The sequence below is a fragment of the Bos mutus genome, chromosome 1, assembly GCF_027580195.1.
Source record: "Bos mutus isolate GX-2022 chromosome 1, NWIPB_WYAK_1.1, whole genome shotgun sequence".
Classification (NCBI taxonomy): Eukaryota; Metazoa; Chordata; class Mammalia; order Artiodactyla; family Bovidae; genus Bos; species Bos mutus.
Window position 1 is genome coordinate 137,045,179 of NC_091617.1, and position 25,747 is coordinate 137,070,925.

Sequence of the window (25,747 nt, forward strand, 5' to 3'; positions counted from 1 at the left end):
TATATATATGTGTGTGTGTGTGTGTATGTATAATCCTTATAGGGTACAGGGCTTTCCTGGTGGCTCAGATGGTCAAGTGTCTGCCTGCAATGCAGGATACCTGGGTTCAATCCCTGGGTCAGGAAGATCCCCTGGAGAAGGAAATGCAAACCCACTCCAGTACTCTTGCCTGGAAAATTCCATGGACTGAGGAGCCTGGTAGGCTACAGTCCATGGGGTCGCAAAGAGTCAGACACGACTGAGCAACTTCACTTTCTTTTTTTTCTTTCTTATAGGGTACAGGAAAGAGAAAACTTAATACTTAGTGTATCAGTCAAAGTCCTGGCAGGAAAGAGTTGGTACATGATAGGGAGATGAGACAGCATCATCTTGGCCTGGTTTCTTGAACTGAGCTGGAGCCCTGTTTGCACAGGGGGAGACTGAAGCTAAAGACACTGTTTCATGAGATGTTTATGAGCTTCTGTGTGTGAGAAGCACAAATTTGGGACTCATAAGTGCAGGGTGCAAGCACAGGTTCCTCTTTACTTATGCAAAATCCATCTCTCTGGGTACTGGCCTCCAATGTCTTGGAGCTTAGAGAACTTTGAGGGCCACTTTCCTTGATGGGCCTTTCCCTGGTGGCTTAGATGGTAAAGAATCTACCTGCAGTGTGGGAGAGCAGGTTCAGTCTCTGAGCCAGGAAAATCCCCTAGAGAAGGGCATGGCAATCCACTCCAGTATTCTTGCCTAGAGAATTCCATGGACAGAGGAACCTGGCGGGCTACAGTCCATGGGGTCACAAAGAGTCAGACACGACTGAATGACTAACACTTTCACTTTTCCTTCATGGAGGCATCATTCTGGATGCCAATGACAGCTGTAATCACAAGGCAACCCAAAGTGACTAAGGAGGAAGCTGAACAAGAAAGGAAGAAGCATGACATACCCCATGGGGATGTGGCTGGACAGGTTGGTTTCTGTATGTAACTGAAGACTCTCTAAGATACTTGGGGTATGAGGGTGACTATAACTTTATAAATGACCATCATTTATGCTTGAACACATGTACTCATTGATAGAAAGATTTTTCTGTTGTTGTTGTTTAGTCACTAAATCATGTCTGACTCTTTGCAGCCCCATGGACTATAGTCTGCAAGTCTCCTCTGCCCATGAGATTTCCCAGGCAAGAATACTGGAGTGGGTTGCCATTTTCTTCTCCAGGGTATCTTCTTGACCTAGGGATCAAAAGCACAGCTCCTGCATTGCAGGCAGATTCTTTACCACTGAGCCACCTGGGAAGACCCAGAAAGATTTTAGTTCATAATATTTATATGATCTCACTTCAGTTGAGGAGAGGATGAGAACTGGGATATTCAGATCATGAGAGAAGAAAAATAAAGGAAAAAATATAGTTAGCTATTCCCAAGGCTGAAACTGAAATTGTGAAGGAAATTGTGTATATCCCTTTTTGTCTGATTCATTCAGATTTTATCCAGAAGATGCAAAAACTGGGAAACCCATTTGAGGATTACTGGAAAGTTGTAAGCCTGTTGGGCCCAAGACATAAGACCAGAGTTCTTGCAGAGTCCATTTTTGGCATCTGGGTTGTTTTGCATGAAAGTAACCATCCTCTGTCTCCACTAGGGGCATATCAGACTTTATAGACAGACAGCACCAGCCTTGGGTTAAGACTTGGGTTTGAGTCAATTCTGTCAAAGGTACAGTGAATTCACTTAACTTGCCAACTATGAGATCCTAATCTGAAAAATAGGATATGATACACCCCTATGAGACCTCAAAGTTTCTGTAATGTCATCAAATGAGATAATAGAAATTCAGTAATGTCCTATATGAATGTAGGAGGGAAAGAGTATGTTTTAAACAGAGTCCCTCTGTGTAGTTGTTCAATTGCAGAGTTGTGTCCAACTCTTTGCAACCCCATGGATTGAGACACACCAGGCTTCCTTGTCCATTACCATCTCCTGGTGGTTGCTCAAACTCATTTCCGTTGAGTCAGTGATGCCATCCGACCATCTCATCCTCTGTCACCCCTTTCTCCTCCCATCTTCAATCTTTCCCAGCATCAGGGTCTTTTACAGTGAGTCAGCTCTGTGCATCAGGTAGCCAAAGTACTGGAGCTTCAGCTTCAGCATCAGTCCTTTCAATGTATATGCAGGGTTGATTTCCTTTTGGATTGACTGGTTTGATCTCCTCACTGTCCAAGGAACTCTTGAGAATCTTCTCCCATACCATAGTCGAAAAGCATCAATTCTTGGGCTCTCAGCCTTCTTTATGGTTCAACTCTTACATCCATACATGACTATTGGAAAAACCATAGCTTTGACTATATGGACTTTGTCAGCAAAATGATGTCTCTGCTTTTTAATGCACTGTCTAGGTTTGTCATAGCTTTTCTTCCAAGGAGCAAGTGTCTTTTAATTTTATGGCTTCAGTCATTGATGGTGAAGTATTATTTCATTGAAGAGAGTAAAAAGCACAAATGATGCTCACCTGAAAAATTACTCCAAATTAAAATCTGTAGTTGTGAGTCCAGCTCTCTCAACTTATTGAATCTACATGTATTTGGGGTTGAATTGAATATACAGTAAGTTCTGTCAGTGATAAAAGAGAATGAAAAGGATATGGAAAGTTAACAGGCTGTCTAAAAACTAGACCTATTTGCTACTCCAGTTGTGGCTCATTACTCTACTATTGGAAAGAAACACTTAAATTTGAGAAAGGACAAAAAGAAGCTCTGGAAAAAGGATCTACTTTGTGTGGTTGGAAAATAAAGCCTTTTGTTTTCCTGTCAAGGGAAGGTTACTTCTCCCAAAGGTATGTTGCTAAAAGTCTCTAGGGATAGCCACAATTCCTAGAACCTGGACACAGATCTCAGTAGCAGCTAGGATAGTATATGTCTCACAGTTAAAAATGAGAAAGCTGGACTTCTCTGGTGGTCCACTTGTTAAGAATCTGCTTGCCAATGCAGGGGATACAGCTTCAATCCCTAGTCCAGGAAGACCCCACATGCCATGGGGCAACTAGGCCCTTGTGCCATAACTACTGAGCCTGTGCCCTTGAACCTGTACTCCACAACAAGAGAAGCCTCACAGTGAGAAGCCCACCCACCACAACTAGAGAGTAGAGTCTGCTTGCCACAACTAGAGTAACGCCTGTGCGCAGCAAAGAAGACCCAGTGCAGCCAAAATAAACAAGTAAATGATTTTTTTAAAGAGAAAGTCATGTTCCAAGGCCAAATGTAACAAGGGCACATGGGCACAGAGAAGGGAGTCTCGAGAAACTTGATAAATAAGGCAGAACATGATGATCAGAAAGATGTCACAAATTATAATCAGAAAATTCAGATGGATTCATGACAGCACAAAAGCGAAAAACAGTCAGATAATCAGGAATATTTTGGAAAAACACAAGTAGCAGAGAATAGAGCCAGGTCAGATACCCAAAATTAAAGAGAATGGTAAGAAAGGGGAAGGCAAATCAGAGCCAAATGACAGGGCAAGGTAGTGAACAAGTGTCATAGCAAATAGAAAGAAAAGGAATTGTACCCGCTCTACCTTTATCCATAGAACCTAGAGAAGTGCCTAATATATAGTTGATGCCCACTACTAAATGAATGCATAAACCCAGAAGCAGACTTAGGATACTTAAAACTGACTTTTCTAATTCAACCAACTAATAGCCTAAACTGAGGAGCCTAAAGTTTCTCGAACTTTAATGTGCATACATATCACTCAGGGATCTTCCAGGGTGCCTGGGGTAAGTCTGGGGTGGGGCCTAAGCATGACTGTGCCTGTAAATAAAATGCTCCTGATCCATGGACACACCAATTCACCCCATAATTTGAATAATAAGGGCCTTGACTCAACTCAGCAACTTGTATTAGCTTTTTGTTAAGACAGAAATCTATTACAAGAAAGACTGAGAGTGGAAATAAGAAAAGTATTTCCCAGGAGTAAGGAAGTCAAGTTCAGACAAGAATAACAATTCCTGAAGAGAATTATTTGGGGAACTTTCCTGGGGCAGGGGCTGTCAACAGCCCTGTGCCCAGAAAGAGGAGACCATGGTGGTTCAGAATTATATTGATACATGCAGATTTGGAGGAGTGCAAAATTTTTTAAAGGTTTATCCACTGTTCAGTTCAGTTCAGTCACTCAGTTGTGTCCGACTTTTTGCAACCCCATAAACCACAGCAAACCAGGTCTTCCTGTCCATAACCAACTCCTGGAGTCTACCCAAACCCATGTCCATCGAGTTGGTGATGCCATCCAACCATCTCATCCTCTGTCATCTCCTCCTACTGCCCTCAATCTTTCCCAGCATCAGGGTCTATTCAAATGACTCAGCTCTTCACAAAAGGTGGCCAAAGTATTAGAGTTTCAGTTTCAACATCAGTCCCACCAACAAACACCCAGGACTGATCTCCTTTAGGATGGACTGGTTGGATCTCCTTGCAGTCCAAGGGACTCTCAAGAGTCTTCTCCAACACCACAGTTCAAAAGCATCAATTCTTCAGTGCTCAGCTTTCTTTCTACTCCAACTCTCACATACATACATGACCACTGGAAAAACCATAGCCTTGACTAGACAAACGTTTGTTGGCAAAGTAATGTCTCTGCTTTTTAATATGCTGTCTAGGTTGGTCATAACTTTCCTTCCAAGGAGTAAGCATCTTTTAATTTCATGGCTGCAGTCACCATCTGTAGTGATTTTGGAGCCCAGAAAAATAAAGTCAGCCATTGTTTCCGATGTTTCCCCATCTATTTGCCATGAAGTGATGGGACCGGATGCCTTGATTTTAGTTTTCTGAATGTTAAGCTTTAAGCCAACTTTTTCACTCTCCTCTTTCACTTTCATCAAGAGGCTCTTTAGTTCTTCTTCACTTTGTGCCATAAGGGTGGTGTCATCTGCATATCTGAGGTTAATGATATTTCTCCCGGCAATCTTGATTCCAGCTTGTGCTTATTCTAGCCCAGCGTTTCTCATTATGTACTCTGCATATAAGTTAAATAAGCAAGGTGACAATATACAGCCTTGACATATTCCTTTCCCTATTTGGAAATAGTCTGTTGTGTCATGTCCAGTTCTAACTGTTGCTTCCTGACCTGCATACAGGTTTCTCAAGAGGCAGGTCAGGTGGTCTGGTATTCCCATCTCTTTCAAAATTTTCCACAGTTTATTGTGATCCACACAGTCAAAGGCTTTGGCATAGTCAATAAAGCAGAAATAGATATTTTTCTGGAACTCTCTTGTTTTTTCGATGATCCATTGGATGTTGGCAACTTGATCTCTGGTTCCTCTGCCTTTTCTAAAACCAGCTTGAACATCTGGAAGTTCACAGTTCACATATTGCTGAAGCCTGGCTTGGAGAATTTTGAGCATTACTTTCCTAGCATGTGAAATGAGTGCAATTGTGCTATAGTTTGAGCATTCTTTGGCATTGCCTTTCTTTATCCACTGTAGTCATTACAATGTTTTAGAACCTGAACAGAAGTCATTTACCCAATGATGGACTTCATTTCAGCATGCCCCACCTATCTTATTGCATAAAAGTAAAAGGTTTATTTTCTTTAGTTTGAGTATATCACTACAATGGAGTTTAGTGACAAAGAAAGCTGATATAAAAATAGAGTTATGTGTGTAGCAAAAGGGTAGAAATGGGAAACTGTAGACACTGCAGACAGAGAATTGTCACATGAACTCTCTAGTCTCCCATTTTCTGCTCCCTCCTTCACCTCATACTACTGTCTTCTGTGAACTATAGCATGCGATCTGGGTTTAAAGAGAACTTGGAGAGTACCTTCATCTCTAATAGATGACCTTAGATGTGGCTACAAAGCAGCAGTCCCAAGCGGTGGTGCAGAATCAACCCCAAATTGACTGCGATGAAATTCTGTGTTCTGCGATCAGCAACTTCAGCACCAGGGACAGAGGCAAATCCCTGTGGACATACAACTCTGATATCAGTGTGAGGCTTTCAGACCATCTTGACCCTCTTGCCACTGTGCAGAGGACAGTCACTTCTGACCTGCCCTATCAAGTTCCCACCTTTCCTGCCAATCATGTTCCCATTCTTTATATTACTGTCCCCTGCTATGCTTATGCATACAAAACAACATACTCCTTTTCCCATGGGCAGACTTTGCCATTTTAATTCCAGGAATTAGGCACCCATATGTCAAACAAGTTTTCCAGGATGCATCACTAGCTCACAGACTGTTTAATACTGATTGTCTACTCTGCTTTGGTGTCTCTGTCTCAGCTATTAGCTGTCAGATGACATCTGCTCATGTATATTGAAATAGGAGATGGTGTTCAAGACTTTTACTTGAGGCACACTTTGTGACAACAATCAATGACATGGTTCATGCACGACAATCTTAAGGTCTTGTGTGGGTACTTAGATATTCTAATTCATTTACAAACTGAGCAAAATCAAGCTGCCACTCTTCTTAGTATAATATAGCATGTGAAATCCCCTTTAGAACAGGGGGTTAACTGCATGCAGCCCCTAAGACCAAAATTGGAGTAAAAAAGTTAAGTTAAAGAACGTTGCTGAGAGTGGTGAAACCAGGCAGAAGACAAAAACCAAAATTAGTGCTGATGACTACATATAAGAAACTCTCTGAGTTACAGTCATGAGGCATAGGTCTCAGCTAAAGGACCCACTGATTATAATTAGGAAAGGACACATTAGAATGAGACACCTAGACACAAATGGCCCTGTTTCTAGCAAACACTTAATTTCCTCAGAGTGAGATTTGCAGACTGAAATGGTCAATAGGAAAGACTTTCTGAAGCTGGCCATGAGCACTACAGTTTCAAAGGGATAATGGCCTAGGGGACACCTGAAGTGGCAGCATCAGAAGAAGTAAGAATAGATAGCCATAGGAAAAGTCTTGAGATGGGACACTGTTACTTGTAGTCATACAGAATAAAAGCTCTGGGACTTTCCTGGTTGTCTAGTGGTTAAAAATCCACTTGCCAATGCAGAGAACATTGATCCCCAATCCAGTCTCAGAACAAACTAAGGCTGTGTGTCACAGCTACTGAACCCTGCATGCCTTAGAGCCCATGCTCCACAGCAAGAGAATCCACCAAAATGAGAAGCCCATGAACTGCAACTAGAGAAAGCCTGCATGCAGCAACAAAGACCCAGCACAGCCAATATAATAATAATAATAAATGTTTTAAAAAAGAATAAAAACCCCAGTTGAGGGAGGAAACTGGGGCTTTTTGCCCAATGGTGGTTCTAAGTCAGAGTCAACACCATGAACTTTGAACTTGGGGCTTAATCTGACACCCATGTTGGCTTCTCCTAAGGATCCCACTTGGCCTCAAGAGCCTTCCTGTCAACATGGAAATAATGAACAAAAGCCTGATGGTGTATTGTTTTCCTATTTCTTCTGTAACAAAGTACTACAAACTTGGTGGCTTAACACAACACAAACTTATTATTTTACAGTTCTGGAGATCTGAAATCCAAAATGAGTCTCTCTCTAGGCTAAACTAGGTGCCGTCAGAGCTGCATCTCTTATGAAGTCTCAAGGGGAGGATCTGTTTCTTTGCCTTTTTCAGCTTCTGGAGGATGCCTGTACCCCTTGGTTCATGACCTCTTTCCAGCACTCACATCACTTTGACCTCTGCTTCCATCATCACATCTTTTTCTCTGATTCTGACCTTCTTGCCTCCCTCTTATAAGGACCCTTTAGGTTACATTGGTCTTACCAGGATAATCTAGAGTGATCTTCCCATCTCAATATTTTTAACTTCACCACATCTGCAAATTCCCTATTGCCTTATAAAGTAACATATTCACAGGTTCCAGGGGTTAGGGTGTAGACATTTTGAGGAACCATTACTTTGCCTATCTTCACTGAAGATAGTGATATCTTCACTAAAGGCCAAAAAAATTTGCAAATATTAATCTGACCTTCAAGTAGCTGGTAAACCTGGACCCAAGGGCTCAGGGAAAACAACCTGTTGTGCTAAAAGGAAAAGGATTTACCCTGGTACAATTTGGTCAATTTAAAACATTTTAAAACTTACATAATTTCTTGCTCCAAGAAACTCTCTCTTCAAATCATCTCATTGCAATACATCATCATCATTAGTTTCTAAATAAACCAAACAATTACAGTAATTTTTGTGTTCTGAAAACATGGACATGATAGTTGGCTGCTCTTCCAAAACCCTTTTACATTGCTTTCCACCTATGAGTATAATGAAGATCATCTCCAGATGTGCACTGCTGCTGCTGCTAAGTCGTTTCAGTCATGTCCGACTCTGTGCGACCCCATACACAGCAGCCCATCAGGCTCCACTGTCCCTGGGATTCTCCAGGCAAGAACACTGGAGTGGGTTGCCATTTCCTTCTCCAATGCATGAAAGTGAAAAGTCAAGGTGAAGTCACTTAGTCGTTCCCAACTCTTAGCAACCCCATTGACTGGAGCCTACCAGGCTCCTCTGTCCATGGAATTTTCCAGGCAAGAGTACTGGAGTGGGGTGCCATTACCTTCTCCGCCAGATGTGTACACCTGCATGCAACTATGCTCTGGCTGAAGCTCTCTTGAGAGCTCACACTCAGGGCAATGTGGCAGGGACATTCTTTGCTTTTGTTCTGCTCAGAGAAGGATGTGGGTGAGAGGCAGGGATTTAGAGCCCACAGAACTCCAGGCAGAAAGTGTTGATGAGGTATTGGAGACTTTGCTTTCTTACAGTCACAGTCCAATCAGACAGTTCTACCTTCTTAATCTCTCTCTGGGCTTCTCTGGTAGCTCACCTAGCAAAGAATCCACCTGCAAGGCAGGAGAGCCAAGTTCTATTCCTGGGTCAGGAAGATTCCCTGGAGAAGGGATAAGCTACCCACCCCAGTATTCTTGGGTTTCCCTGGTGGCTCAGTTGGTAAAGAATCCGCCTGCAATGCAGGAGACCTAGGTTCGATCCCTGGGTTGGGAAGGTTGCCTGGAGGAGGGCATGGTAACCCACTCCAGTATTCTTGCCTGGAGAATCCCCATGGACAGAGGAGCCTGGCAGGCTACAGTCCATGAGGTTGCAAAGAGTTGGATGTGACTGAACAGCTAAGCACAGCACAGCACATTCTCTCTCTATGCCATCCCGCTTCCTCTCCAACCTCATGCCACTTGTCAAGGCAATGTGATACATTGTAAGACTTCTCCCAAATAACCTGATCTTACAAAATGCCTAGGATATATATAAAACATCCCAGAAACTCCTTAGAAATTCTGATTTTAACTCTTGCAGGGGCCTTGGAATTTGCAAGCAATTCTTATTATCTGGCAAGAATGGGCAAGACACATTTCCACCTTTAGCCAAGAAATCAGGCACATTTTTTTTTGTTTGTTTCTCAAACTGGTGAACTTGGGAAAGTTACTTAAGCTTCCCAGAACCTGTACAGTAAAGAGTTCACAGGGTATTTGGAGAATTTGATAGGATCATGTGCACATTTCACTGAACACAGAGCCCAGAGTTTAATAATTGTGAATTATCTTCTTTCCGTGCCCTTCATGCCTCTCCTCTCAATGCCTGCCTTATTGTGATTTTCATAGCTGGGAGATGCTGGCTGACTCTGCAAATGTCATAAAATGACAATGAGTAACACTTGGTTAGTTTCTTTGCCAGGAACCTCCCTACCTACCCAGTTATCAACATTATGGTATAATTACATGGGCTTTCAGAGGTTTCCCTGCCATAAAGCTTCCTCTAGTCTCCAAGGAAATGTCCACAAAGATTCCCCTTTCTTCACAGTACCCAAAGAAAGCTAATCTTCCCCTATAGCTATGTCAACCAACTTCATAGTTCCAAGAATTGTCTCCAGGAAGTGCTTGACTTTTATTCTTCAAGAGAAAGAATCATGACAGTTTTACTCCTCAGCAAGCTGAGACTAGGAATGGACCCTAGATAGGGGCACCTGTTGGCTGGAGAGTTTCTTTACCATTCCCAGAGTTTCATGGCTCCCTGCATCAGGAATGTATGTCGCATGTCACAGGCCACATGCTGCTGTGATGTATACCTTTAGCACATGCTGTAGAATCAGCTTAGTTTTTAAGTTCCCTCCCCATTTTATTTTTGGCAATTTTAGGCTTGGTATGAATAAGGGAGCAATTTTATTTCTTAGTGGCTCCAAAGAATCTTCAGAGTATATGATGACTGGTGCTCTATTTTATTCTTTTTTTTTTTTTTACCACTTATCTCAATTCTCTTTTTATTCTTAAAGTTATAGCAATGGGTACAGAGTGATGATCACACTCTTATAGTAGTTTATATATCTTAATCCCATACCCCTATATTGCCCCTCACCCTCTCCCCACTAGTAACCACTGGTTTGTTCTCTGTACCTATGAATCTGCTCCTTTTTTTGTTATATTCACTAGTTTGTTGTATTTTTTTATATTCCACATATAAGTGATATCATACAGTATTTCTCTTTCTCTGATTTACTTCATTTAGCATAATACCCTACAAATCCATGCGTGTTGTTGTAAGTGGCAAAATTTAATTCTTTTTTATAGCTGAGTAAGATTCTATCAGGGCTTCCCAGGTGGTACAGTGGTAAAGAATTTGCCCGCAATGCAGGAGACTCAGGAGATGTGGGTTCAATCCCTGGGTCAGGAAGATCACTTGGAAGAGAAAATGGCAATTCATTCCAGTATTCTTGCCTGGGAAGTCCCATGGACAGAGGAGCCTTGTGGACTACAATCTATAGGGTTGCAAAGTGTGAGACACAACTACGTATGCACATATGTATGTAGGATTCCATTGTATATATGTACCAAATCTTCTTTTCCCATTCATCCCATCTGTTGATGGACACTTGAGTTGCCTCCATACCGTGGCTATTATAAATAATGCTTCTATGAACATTTTCTAATTAGTGTTTTTGTTTTTTCCCATTATATACTCAGGAGTGGAATTGCTTGGCCATTTGGTAGTTCTATTTTTAGTTTTCTGAGAAATTGTTGCCCAAATCACTGTTTTTCTCTCTGTATTTCCCACTCCTGACACTATAGCAAAGCGTCAAAGTGTGGCCTCTAGGCCAGAAGCATTACCTGAGCACTTGTTAGAAATGCAAATTTGGGCTATACCCCAGATCTGCTGAGTCAGAAATTCTGAGAATGAGGTTCAAAGATCTGCACTTTAAAAGCCCTAGGTGTCAGGATGGGGGGACACATGTATACCTGTGGCCAATTCATGTTGATGTGTGGCAAAAACCATCACAATATTGTAAAGTAATTATTTTCCAATTAAAATAAAGTTTTAGAAAAGCCTTAGGTGATTCACATGCTCTCAGTTTGAGGTTCATCACCCTGTAGCCATTTCCTGTCTATCAGCCATCTCCTGAAAGCACCTTCACAATATATCTTGTTTTTAGTAGCTTGGAATGCCACCAACGTCTCCACAGAATGCTTAGGAATCCTCCCCACCATTCCAACTGATCTCATTTTAATTTGCTTTTCTCCCACCCCATGTACATGGGCCACTATCTCATTCTCCATACCCACCTCCCCAAACTTTAAGACACAAAAAGATAAACTGGAAATCACCTGAGAGATCATCTAAGCCAAATGTGGCAGTGGTGTCTCAGTTGTGAGTTCTGAGCCACTGGTAGTAAGCTACTTAGACTGCCAATGGTATTCTGAGGTCGTGTCCAAGTTCAGTTAGTAAATCTGGCAGGTACTTATGGGTACTATTAAGGTTATAAGGGAAAGTAGCAGCAAAGTGCCCTACATAAGCTTTACCAACGTAGGCTACCCATAGCCCAGGATTTTAGGGGACGAAACTGAGGCCCAGGGAAAGGAAGTGAGTTTGTAAAGTCTCACAGCTAGTGATGGTAGAGATGCTTCTTGAAACCATGAATATACTCTTCTCACAAGACCCATGTTCTTTCCCTTTGCTATCCCTCTATTTCTCCTTTTCTTGACTCTCCATCACATTTGTAGACTTCCTGCTCATCATTACCACAAATGAATCAAGGAAATGGGGGTGGGATGGTGAGAATCAATAGACTGAGCTCCTTTATACTGAGAAGTCTTGAAGAGAGGACAGGTGGAAACCAGTTGCTCCATAAAATGTGCTATGGGGGACTTCCCTGGTGATCCAGTGGTTAAGAATCCACCTGCCAATGCAGGGAACATGGGTTTAATTCCTGGTCCAGGAAGATTCCACATGCTGTGGGGCAACTAAGCCTATGTGCAGCAACTAGAGAAAGCCTGCACAGCAGTGGAGACCCAGTGCAGCCAAAAATCCAAAAATAAACAAATAAATAAAAATTTTTTAAAATGTGCTGTGGGTCTTCCTCATCAGTCTCTTTACCGCATGAAAGTAAACATGCCTTTCTTCCTTTTCTTTCCTTCTTTCTCTTCCCCTTCTTTACTTTCTTTCATCAATAAATTTTTGTTGGGTACATACTGAGTCCAGGCACTTTTATAAGCTCAGAATACAGCATTAATAAAACACCCAAAAAATTCTGCCCTCGTGGTCCTTGAATTCTAGTAAGGAAGATAGAAAACAAATAATTAAGCAGAATATGTGGCATGTCATATGGCCACAAGTCTTATAGAGACAAATTAAACAGGCAAGACAAATAAAAGGAGGAGAGAGAACAGTGTCACTAGGATGGTCAGAGAAGGCCTCAGAGGAGGTGACATGTTAGCACAAACCAGGAGGGAAGGGAGCAGGCCACACTCAACCTGTGAGGAAAATGTGTTAGGACGAGTGAACGCAAGCACCAAGTCCATGAGACAAGCATGTTCCAAACAGCTTTGGGGGGATAGGAGGAACCATATATGGAGCAGAATGAGCAAGGGGAGAGGTGGTAGACGATGTCACTAGGGAATTGCTGGAGGGATGCCTTGTGTAAAGTCCTATACACCATTGTGGGAACTTGGGACTTTTTCCAGCCCTGTTAGGAAGTCCTTTCTGGGTCTTTTAAGCCCAGCCTTCCTTAATTAGTCTCCATATTTTACCTATAGTTACAACTCCCTTGCCCAACAATTCCTTTCTTCCAAGCTCTCTTTGCTCAGAAAGGTTATTTTCCTCCCCCCATTATGTGGGCAGCCACTTCACAAGCTCATCTGCAATGCTTCCTACCCTTCCACTGGCCACACTGCTTGTTCTTCAAGTTCAAACTTTACTGTCTGCCATGAAACCTTCCCCAGCCTCCCCAAGGTAAAGTCAATGGTCCCTAATCCTGGATTACACACAAGCCCTTGGATGTGAACCACTGTTTATTGCTCGCTCAGCCAGTGGTCACAGGCCAATGATGTCTCCCTCCTTGGGGACAGGGGCCTCTTCTGCTTCTCTTGCCCCAGTAATGGATATCCCATGAACATATAGGGCTTTATGGGTACTCCAAGTATTTGGGAAATGTCTTTTCTAATGTAGACATACTTGGACACCTAGGAGTTGGACCATAAAGAAGGCTGAGCTCCAAAAATTGATGCCTTTGAACTGTGGTGCTGGAGAAGACTCGAGAGTCTCTTGGACTGTCAAAAGATCAAACCAGTCAATCCTAAATGAAATCAACCTGAATACCCCTTGAAAGGATGATACTGAACTGAAGTTCCAATACTTTGGTTACTTGATGCAAAGAGCCAGCTTACTGAAAAGACCCTGATGCTGGGAGAGATTGAGGGCAGGAGGATAAGGTAGTGACAGAGGATGAGACAGTTGGATGGCATCATCATCTCTATGGACATGAGTCTGAGAAAACTCCAGGAGATAGTGAAGGACAGGGAAGTCTGGTGTGCTACAGTCTTCCATGGTGTGATCCACGGGATCACAAAGAGTCAGACATGACTGAGTGAATGAACTACAACAATAAGAAATAGAACAGGTTCCTGGAAGTTTAGAACAAAGGAAGAAAATACATTCTGCCATGATTGCATTTTCTCCAAGAATATCCTTGAAATGCTCCAAGAAGTCTCAGATACTACAGTACATACAGGTGGAAAACCAAAGGACCAATATAATTCTCAGAAGCACATAGGACAGTAAGAGCAGAGACATCTTGACTTCCATCCCTTGCTACATTTTTAGCATTAGCTCTGTCTTCCCAAATCATCTGTGTACTCACCTCCAAGCCCCTTATAGTTACTCAAAGTCTCCCATTATCAATCCCTTCAGAAATTCCCTATAGATCCAGGATATATTTTTTACCTTATTTTTTTCACCCAACTCCAAGTTGATGTCTCAGTTCTCTTACAGTTTTTGGTGGTAACAAAGCTGCTCATAATTGATAAAATAATGAACCCTAAGATTGTAACAATAGATTATGCTTTCTTATCAGAAGTCTCTGCCATCCAACTTTGCCCCACTTATGGTGGACACTCTGGCTCCTAAGAGATAAATATTTTAGAAGCAGAGGGATCTTTGGGGAGTGCTCCTTTGAACCTATCAGACAGGTCTTTTCTGTATTTATGTAAGACCGTAAGGCCAAGGGAAGCTTATTCTCCCAAATTACTGTGCAGTTAAATAGCTCAGGACTGTATGAAGCTCAACATTATTCCTTTTGGCCTGTCAGTGCACACAGAGAACAAAGACAAAAGAGCCTATTTCTAATTTAAAGAGAAACATATCTGCGGAGGGGGCAGCAGCGCTCAGGATACTTAGTGATAGTGATAGTGCTGGTCTCTTAGTCGAGTTTGACTCTTTGTGACCCCATGAAGTGTCTCCTAAGAAATCTGTATGCAGGTCAAGAAGCAACAGTTAGAACTGGACATGGAACAGTAGACTGGTTCCAAATTGGGAAAGGAATACATCAAGTCTGTATACTGTCACCCTGCTTATTTAACTTATATGCAGAGTACATCATGCGAAGTGCCAGGCTGGAATCAAGGTTGCCGGGAGAAATATGAACAACCTCAGATATGCAGATGACACCACCCTTATGACAGAAAGTGAAGAAGAACTAAAGAGCTTCTTGATGAAAGTGAAAGAGGAGAGTGAAAAAGCTGGCTTAAAACTCAACATTCAAAAAACAAAGATCATTGCATCCAGTCCTATTACTTCATGGCAAATAGTTGGGAAAATAGTAGAAACCTACTATGAGAAACCTTATTTTGAGGGGCTCCAAAATCACTGCAGATGGTGATTGCAGCCATGAAATTAAAAGACACTTGCTCCTTGAAATAAAATCTATGACCAACCTAGACAGCATATTAAAAAGCACAGACATTACTTTGCCGACATAGGTCCATCTAATCAAAGCTATGGTTTTTCCAGTAGTCATGTATGGAGGTGAGAGTCATACTATAAAGAAAGCTGACAGCCGAAGAATTGATGCTTTTGAACTGTGGTGTTGAAGAAGACTCTTGAGAGTCCCTTGGACTGCAAGGAGATCCAGCCAGTCAATCCTAAAGGAAATCAGTCCTGAATATTCATTTGAAGGATTGATGCTGAAGCTGAAACTCCAATACTTTGTCTGTTGTTCCGTGTCTGGTTCTAACTGTTGCTTCTTGACCTGCATACAGATTTCTCAAGAGACACTTCATGGGCTCACAACAAGTCAGACACAACTGAGAGACCAACACCAACACTACCACTATCACTAAGTATCCTGAGCACTGCTGCCCCCTCCCCAAATATGTTTCTCTTTAAATTAGAAATAGGCTCTTTTGTCTTTGTTTTCTGTGCACACTGACAGGCCAAAAGGAATAAGTTTGGGCTTCATACAGTCCAACAAAGAAGTGACTCATTGGAAAAGACCCTGACGCTGGAAAATATTGAAGGCAGGAGGATAAGGGGATGACAGAAGATAAGATGGTTGGATGGCCTCACCAACTCGATGAACATGAGTTTGAGCAAGCTCTGGTGATGGACAGGGAGGCCTGATGAGCTGCAGTCCATGGGGTCACAAAGAGTCAGATACAACTGAGTGATTGAACTGGACTGAAGTGTAGTCCGCCAGGCTTCTCTGTCCATGGAATTCTCAAGGCAAGAATATTGGAGTGGGTTGCCATTCCAACCCAGGAATCGAACCAGGTCCCTCCACATTGCAGGCAGAGTCTTTATCATCTGAGCCACCAGGGAAGCCTGAGACTTGGGTTTGAGTTATCCCAGTCAATGATTTCCTGTCTTTGGGATACTCACTTGATTTCAGTGAGTGTCTGCTTATCTGTAAAATGGATCCTTGGACCAAACACTTTTAAGAAAAGTTATATAGCTTAATATAACTTAATATAACTTTAGGCTGAGATGTCAGCAAGACTTCATTATTATTCTTCCTTGATCCTTCCCCTTTTGCCATAGAAGTTTCCCTCATCTGGTAGAATATAGAACTATAAAGAAGCATTCCCTGCCATCTGTAGCCATCTTGACTTGCACCAAGAGCTCTCCTGCAGATTCAGAAAGGCAGGTGGTCCTTACAGAGGGCTTGTTTCCAGGATGAGTATTATCTCCTCCAAAATGCCTTCTCTGACCCCTCTTTCTGAATCAGAACCTTCTTCTGTGTTTTCACAGTATCCTGTCTGCACTTTAACTATAGCAAAAATATTTTCATTGTTGGCATAGTTTCCTGTCTCACCTTTTTCCCCCTCCTCCATTTAGCACCTCACCTCCCTAAATTACACTAAATTATAACCTCCTTGGAAAAGAGATATTCTGCCTTGTCATCTTTGTATCTTCAGCCTTTAACACAGTGTCTGGCACACAGTAGTTGCCTACAAAATGATGAATGAATGAATGAATAAACAAATGGTTTTGGTGGTGGTAGGTTAATGCTGGTGTCAAAAAGAAGTCTCTGAAGAAAATGGTCACAGTGATTCAGCCAAGGCTCAGAATGGTTTTGGGAGAAATTTTTAAAGTCACCAGCATTCCAAAGGATCTTATTTATAATCCAGTGGAGACTCTGACTTAATTTGTGGAAAATTCCTGTAATTGAAAAGTGTGCAAAGAACTGAAAATACAAAGAAGACCCTGTCTTTAAGGACAGACCTTTGCAGTAGTCCAGAGAATATGATATGGGGCTTAAGGTGAGGGTTATAATAAAGACTAGCATTTCTATTTCAAATTTTAGTTTACAAATTGTTTCCAAATATGTTCTCTTTTGGAAAGGCATCTGGACTACACATCAGAAAATCTGGGTTTCAGGAAAGTGGCCTAGCCTTTCTCAGCTTTATCCTCTTCAATTGTAAAATAGAAATTATACCTCTGCCCATGTCAAAGGGTGGTTGAAAGGAGCAAATGAGATATGTGACAGCTATTTAAAAATTTACAAGTGTAGCTGCTGGTGTGGAAGAGTGAGTGTGGGGAGATATTATAAATGACCCCACAATTTAAGTGACTGAATAGATTGTTAAGATGAAGTTTTTACTCCCTCTGAGCTAAGAATAAGTAGAAAAAGACTTTAAAACAATACTATCATGAATAAATTTAGTGATGTTTGCCCTCAGTTTTCTTATCTTTAAATTAGAGAATCCTAAAGCAATGATCCCCAAATAACTATTGAACTACTAAAATTCTGGTGATACTTGAGACAGGCATGGTGAGTAAGCTCCCATTCAATGAATCTAAGAATACCAGAACTCCTCAGAACAGTGCTCAGACCCTGTAAATCTACATTACATGAGTGCAGAGTGAGTATCTGGAACACACTGTCCTCTGACTCATGTTAGAGCTGAGCTTGCTGGCAGCAGTCCTAACCCTCATTATCCCTAGTGGGCCTGGACCAATTGGCCAAAGCCTCACAGAGGCTGGCAGAGCTAATTATTTCTAGATGCAACTCATCAACGCTTTGCACCTTCTTTTGTGTTGAGGGCTGATCTCCTGACTCCCATTCTTCCTTTCTCTTTTATGTACTGTCTGTGCCTTAATTCCTTGCATTTTGATGTGCCTTCAGTTCTGATGAATTCAAAGCTCTGAGGATTTTAATGTCCTCATCCATCAGGTGCAGTGATCTGCGGGGAGAAGAAAGAAATACTATCCCGATTTTGCAACTATGTGCCAAATCTGTCACTAGGGCATTTTTCCATTGGAGTATATGTCAGTTAGGCTACTTTTATTAAAAGGAATTTTGATGGCCTTTAGTTTGGGTGAGTTAGGTAAGAATTTCTGAGTAAAAGGAAGAAGATATTAGGGGTTTTGCTCCAGTCTCAGGATTCTGGGAACTGCTAAACCACTAGGTCTCACAGAACTTACTAAAGAGTTCAAGACTCAATAAACCATTCAACATTCAGAGTGGCAAAAGTGACTAGGTCATCTGGTCAGCCTCCTAAGCAAAAGGGGTTCACAAATACCTATTCTCATGCTCTACCATTGTGGCAACTTGTGTAGACAGAAACCCTCAGAAGAGGTATATACAAGAAGCAGATGTTCTGAACCCCAGCCTCCAGTATACTGCTGCTGCTAAGTCACTTCAGTCGTGTCCAACTGTATGCGACCTCATAGACGGCAGCCCACCAGGCCCTGCTGTCCCTGGGGTTCTCCAGGCAAGAATACTGGAGTGGGTTGCCATTTTCTTCTCCAATGCATGAAAGTGAAAAGTAAAAGTGAAGTTGCTCAGTCGTGTCCAACTCCTAGCGACCCCATGGACTGCAGCCTACCAGGCTCCTCCGTCCATGGGGTTTTCCAGGCGACAGTACTGCAGTGGGTTGCCATTGCCTTCTCCAGAGCCTCCAGTATAAATCCAACTTAAAAGGCACAAAGATTTTAAGAACTCCTTTATGCACAATTTCATTATTTTTATGCCATGCTACTCTATATTCTTTGGTTAAAGATCATTCAATTAGTGAAGTTCCCAATATACTGAAATAAATTTATCAAAACTTCAGTTCAGTTCAGTTCAGTCCCTCAGTCGTGTCCGACTCTTTGAGACCCCATGAATTGCAGCACGCCAGGCCTCTCTGTCCATCACCAACTCCTGGAGTTTACCCAAACTCATGTCCATAGAGTCGGTGATGCCATCCAGCCATCTCATCCTCTGTCGTCCCCTTTTCCTCCTGCCCCCAATCCCTCCCAGCATCATCAGGGTCTTTTCCAATAAGTCAGCTCTTCGCATGAGGTGGCCAAAGTACTGGAGTTTCAGCTTTAGCATCAGTCCTTCCAATGAACACCCAGGACTGATCTCCTTTAGGATGGACTGGTTGGATCTCCTTGCAGTCCAAGGGATTCTCAAGAGTCTTCTCCAACACCACAGTTCAAAAGCATCAATTCTTCAGCGCTCAGCTTTTTTCACAGTCCAACTCTCACATACATACATGACCACTGGAAAAAACAGTCTTAACTGGAAGGACCTTTGTTGGCAAAGTTAGTGGTATGTAACATCTTAGTATCAATCTGTCAGCGTGAAGCACACATGTTAAAGGTTGTGTTTGATTTAACTGGTGGTTTGGCCATGGTGTTATTTTGGCACCCCACTCCAGTACTCTTGCCTGGAAAATCCCATGGATGGAGGAGCCTGGTAGGCTACAGTCCATGGGGTTGCTAAGAGTCGGACACAACTGAGCGACTTCACTTTCACTTTTCACTTTCATGCATTGGAGAAGGAAATAGCAACCCACTCCATTGTTCTTGCCTGGAGAATCCCAGGGACAGGGGAGCCTGGTGGGCTGCCATCTATGGGGTCACACAGAGTCGGACATGACTGAAGCAACTTAGCAGCAGCAGCATGAGAACTGAGTGCATTAGCTGTATTCCAGGTGATCTGGGCTTTTTTGGTGACCTGGAGACCTAGTTAAATACTATTTAACTTTGTTGTTCTGAGTTCTCAGCATCCAATTAACAGCAGGAACTTTGGAGTTATAGCCATTTATACATTGAAAATCAATGCAGTTTTATTCCAGAAATCTTACACCATCTGAACAACTTTGAAACAACTGCCTTCAGAAAACATTATTAAAAGATCTAATCATCACAGACATCTTATGGCATTTGATTCTATGTCTTGGGTAATGGTGTAAATATGAGGGAAAGATAACTGTATATTTATCTAAAACAGTGGTTTTCAAACTGTGTCCCAGAACTAGCAGATCAGCATCACCAGAAGACTTATTAGAAGTAAAAATCCTCATGCCTTACCCCAAATATGCTGAATCAGAAAGTTTGTAGATGGGACCCAGAAATCTATGTTTTAACAATCCTTCCAAAAGATTCTTGTGTATACTAACATTTGAGAATGCTGGGCTAAGACTTTTTTCTTAGCTCCAGAAGACCCCCAGGAAGACATGAGAACAATGCAATATCCTCATCATGTGGTTAGGATCAAGAGCGTGTATTGTTTCTCTAAGTACTTCTGACAGGGGTCAGATTTGGGAAAAAGTCCAAACCAAAGATCAATGTCACCAATGTACGCTGTTTCTCTTTCTGTATTCTCTGTCCTTCCCTTCTGCTCCAGCAAGTTATCCCCTCACTATTTATAAGCTCCTTCAGTTTCCTACATAGAATTTCCTCCTCCTTCCTCTTTGTTAATCCAACCTCCATATTTCCTTCAAGTTCTGCTTCAAAAAAGATCTTCAAGATTCTTCCATGTTTCCTCTCAGTTGCATTCATCAAGTATTTATTAAATACACTTACTTTTTTTCCTGGCACACTTCTCAAAGAAAAGACTTTGTCCCTGTTCTCATGTGCAGTGAGAACCCACAACACAACATGCTTCTGTTGTTTTCACTCAGACCTTTCTCCACAGTTCCTAATAAATTTCCAGACAACTTACACTCTGGTTTTAGGTTACTTCCAATATGTGTTTTAGCTTCCCTACTAGACAGCAAGCTCCTTGAGGGCAGTGACACAGTTTAAAACTCATTTTATACATTTTGTGTTTCTTGGCAGACTATGGAGAATGTGTTAGGGGATGGTGTTGAGTTGAATGAATGAGGTAATGGTTGAAACAATAGTATATATGTGCACAGAATGGACTTAGTACCTTCATAGTGAATCTCTCTGTCTTGTTCATCGGCCCTTTGCTTGACTCTTACCCAATTACCTAGGGTATGAAACCAATAAAATCCCAAAGATAACTCACTTGAATGAACGTGGATTCATGTTTCTCAGTTCTGGGCTGCAGAGGGGAGGGGAATCCCAAGAAGTGCCAAGCCAGACATCAGGTCAAATGCCAATTAACAGTTTAAAAAATGTATCTTAAATCTGTATCTTAATTCCACCCTGTGTTTTTGGTTGTGATGATGTTTGGGCTTTGAAGAAAAATTTTGTAGAATCCTGACTCAGGGCCAAAAAGACCAATAGTTCACCCTGAATTAGTGGAATTACAAAGAACCTGCCAAATGAATGATTTGTATAAGACCAGAGAGACACAGAGGAGAATGATGGTCCGTTTAGTAGTTATTATGTGTCCAAATCTTTTAAATTCCCTAGATTACATGCCAAGCTGAATCTTCCAAGAATACCTGCCTGCAGGTAGCTTACAAATTCTCTTTTGATTCACATGTCAAATCAGTACTTAGCTTTATAGAGCACATACTTGCTTGCCAAGGTAATTGTTTGTGAATATGAATAATAAGATATTAAAAAGTCCACATTTGCCAATTTGTTCACCTCTTCGTAGATCAAAGCTCCAGAGAGCATCTTAAAAGCTAACCATTTGAGTAGAACAGGAGAAGACATTTCCTGTGGTTCTCTTAGAAACTCATGCCAGGGAAATCATCATTATCAATACTATATCGATTGGATGTTGGGGCTTGAGTCATCAGGGAGCTCTGAGATTTGGTACCTGACCTAAAATTAGGACTTGTCATGGAAAACACATGACTTTTTGAAAATGAAAGGTGGGAAGAAGATGGATGGGATGGTAATTTCTGTGAATGAAATATTTTTTGCTGGCTCATTATGATTCTTGAGTCTTGTCAAGGTGGTAAAAAAGAAAGCTACTTTCTTTAATAGAACACTCTGGATCACTAAAGTTGTCAGTAGGAGGAAGAATCACAGAGCAAGAAAAACCAGCTGAACTATAGGACCTACATTTCCTAGGAGTGTTTATTAATTAGTAGTCTCAAGGTAACCAGCTTCCCACTTAACTCTGACCCAATCATGGCCATACTGTTCTCCTCTGGGTGTTATGTGGTCCAGCTATGACAAAGTCAAGTTATTCAAACCACATGTTGCTAAAAGGCAGGTAGGAACAAAGAAAATAAACCCAGTGAGTACAAATAAGTGAAAACGATGTGGTTTACATGATATGGCTCACTCGTCAGGGCTTCTATCCCTGCCCTGATGGGTAAGACAATGACATTCAGGCAGTTTCTTTCCTCCTAGAAACCACCCTACAAACATGCATCCTGACTCATCAGATTTGAAACTGACAATAGGAAACAGGTTTTAATCTTGTATTCCAACTATGAACAATAGACAAGGACTGCCTGGGATGCTGGATTGAGGAAGAGTCTGAGTGAGTAAAGTATAACAACTGATTGGTGATGTCTGCAATGGGCGAGGATAAGAGGATGGACAGGGGGTAGTAGGGGAATGCTATGTCCATGCCAGGTATTTGCCATCCTGGCCAAGACCTAAGAAAGAAATACCAAAACAGAGGTATAGAATTCTCTCTCTCTCCTCTCTAAAGACCTGTCTCTTCTTCTATTATTGGTATTTGAAATAATGCCTCCGCATTTCAGGGAAGACTCCACATAAGCACAGGGTCCAGTTTCTATAGGCAGCCTTGTCAGATTCTTGCATATCAGCCTCAATATTCACACAAAAAAAAAAAAAAAACACCTCATTCTGATGGGAGAGGCATATCTTTCCATCAGACATTTTTCTCTCTGGAATGACTCTCAATAACTATCTCAGTCTTTCTTTTGGCCCCACAGGATGTGGAGTTTCTAAGTTACAAGTAACTGTCATAGGCAGAGGGCTAACCCCATGGGGTGACTAAACTTTACAAAACATTCCCTGCATGGGAGGGAAACTCTGGCACAGTCTCCTCTACTCTTGCTCATAGTGAAGTTGTTCCTGATCAGCTCAAAGAGGAGGACAAGTTAAAAAATAGCTCTAGTGAAGGGAAACACAAAATAGCTGCAGTGAGGGGAAACTTGGAGAAGAGTGGAAATTGATTGCTTTAAAGGCAAATGGCAAAAGGAAAACAGTAAAAGCAGAGATTCATGGGCAAAGGAAAAACTCATGACTTGGTGGGGACCTAAAAAGAGGAGCCATTCTAGATAAGGAGGAACTGGCAAATTCTCCATACCAGCCCCCTCCCAAAGATTAAGCTAGATGGCAAGATGATACTGAATATCAAAGTAGAACTACCAGCTTTGACTCTGGATCTGAGGATAAAGTTCCCATCAGAGGTGGCCCCACACCAGCCCAGAGCAACAGTCTAGACAGGGAAGCACTGAAATACCACAAGTCAACCTTCACATTCCACATGTAGCCTGGTAACAAGTGTTTATAAAATATGATTGATCACCATGCATTTGTTATGTCAATCCATCATGGAGTTAAATACATGTTACCCTTGGGCACTATTATAAATAATGATATGGCAAACACAGCTAGGTTTAATGGTCCTTTGCATTCAGCTATTAAATTGATGACACAGCATCAGTATTGATGAACAGAGATTTTCTCTATCAAGGATAATTTGTATCCCTATGTCTAATGGGCTATCCCCACTCCCATTTTTGCCAAGGCATCATTCACACTGATAAAGGCAATGAATCCATCAACAAAGAAGAAATACATTTTTTAAAAATACATTTTAAAAAAAGAACCCTGATAAATACTGCTCATGAGGAAACAGAGATTTTTGCATTGCTGACACAGAGATTACAGAAAATGTGAGCTCACCATAAAATTGCCAGAACAGAAAAATAAGATGGATTCAGAAGAAAGAATTTGCACCCAAGCACAGCTTCTCCAGAATGTGCTGTCCACCTGCCAAGGACATCCTTCTTTACTACCTATTCTACAAATACATGTCCAAGTTCCTTGACCAAGTAAGTTGTGTATTATATACTGCATATATGCCCTAATCTTGAAAGTTATTCACAATACAAATTAGCAGGATGTGGAGTAAGAAAAGGCAAAAGGAGTATTGATGCAAATTTTAAGGAAGAACTCACTCTCAGCTTCATGCAAGTGACAAGCCTGTGCTTGTGCTGCCCTAAGAACAAGTGCTTCCTTAAATTTTGTGCCCTTGTTGCTTGGTTAGTCTCATGCTTGCATTTCAAAGTCTGCAAAACAGAGAAAACCGTTTAACTTTGATAACCCAAGATTATTTGAGGATTCAGCTCTTTTTCGTTGATACCTTATTAACCTCCCATAAAATAGGTCCTCTATGAAATGCACTTTTAAAAGGCTTTGCTACCATATAGATTTTGATTTCTGCTCTTTAAAATAATAAACTTGATGTGGAGAATGGAATTTAGATGGAAACTTGGGTCCATTTATCAAATACCACCAATGAAAATGCGCTATTATGAAAGCCAGAAAAAAAAAATCTAGTTTCCACTACTTTTTCTGGCTTTTAAAGTAGTTATTGATGACCCTGTTACTAGGAGGGCCTTCGCATCAGTGAATGGACTAATTTACACTTCCAGGTAAAGAAATTCTGTGTCATCTCCCCAGAGACAAATAAACCTATTGATCTGTCTGGTGATAGAAATGGAATGAGGAGAAAAAAAAAAAGGTTCAATTACTTGGGAAATAAGCTTGATAAGATAGGTCAGTGGCCCTGCTTAACACTGTCAAAATCTCAGCTTTCTGCTTGTCCATCTTGCAAATGTGTTTCTGACTTCATCCAGATGAAAAAATAGGGCTTCTTCCTGAATAACTCAGAACCAAGCCCTCCTATGTCTCAGGGAAGTGTTCAACTCAAAAGTCTGTCTATAATAATTACTTTTTAGAAGAGGAAAAATTATTCTCTCTGACCAGGAGAGTTTCACCAGTAGCCACTGCTACTTAGTACCATTGTTTGACTTTCTTATTTCATCCTGAATCTCCATACTCTTCTCCTTACACTCACGTACTAGGCAGAATTGCTCAGAGAGGCACAGATTGACCAGGAACAGCTGGTGCTATGTAGAAAGGCTAACTGACAGAGGAACCTCATCACAAGGAAGTAAATGAAACTAAAAGCAAAGGTTTTAGATTTCCCTAAGCTTGGTTTCAAAGGTGTTGGAGTAAATCTATACAAGACTTCAGTCAGAAGTTAATTCCTAGATGAGTATTCAGGAGCCACATGAAGGTCATATGTGATGTCGGCCCACAAGAGACCTGGGTGAGAGTGTCCCAAGGTGGAGCCAGAACCTGAAGAGATGAGCATGCATGGGGGCCCAAAGGATAAGTTAGGATGCCCAGAGAGGCCAAAGAAACATTATAAACACAGAGACATAGCACGGGCCAGTCTGTGGTGGTGATGAGGCAGGAGAATCCAGAACAATATTTGTGAATCTGACTGGGATGCCCGAGATATTTTATACTGTCTGTGGATAGATTGGTGGTGTTCAGTCGCTACATCATGTCTAACTCTTTGAAACCCCCTGGACTGCAGCACACCAGTCTTCCCTGTCCTTCACCATTTCCCAAAGTTTGCTTAAACTCATGTCCATTGAGTCAGTGATGCCATCCAACCATCTCATCCTCTGTTGCCCCCTTCTCCTGCCCTCAGTCTTTCGCAGCATCAGGGTCTTTTACAGTGAGTTGGCTTTTTGCATCAGGTGGCCAAAGTATTGGAGCTTCAGCTTCAGCGTCAGTCCTTCCGATGAAGATTCAGGGTTGATTTCCTTTAGGATTGACTGGTTAGATCTTCTTGCTGTCCAAGGGACTCTCAAGAGTCTTC

General features: G+C 41.7%; 1 protein-coding gene across 1 annotated transcript in view; it reads left to right on the forward strand.

Moving 5' to 3' along the window:
* The window catches only part of CPNE4 (copine 4), a 690,441-nt gene that overhangs the window by 583,481 nt on the left and 81,213 nt on the right, over window positions 1-25,747 (forward strand). The gene's annotated exons all lie outside the window — the stretch shown is intronic.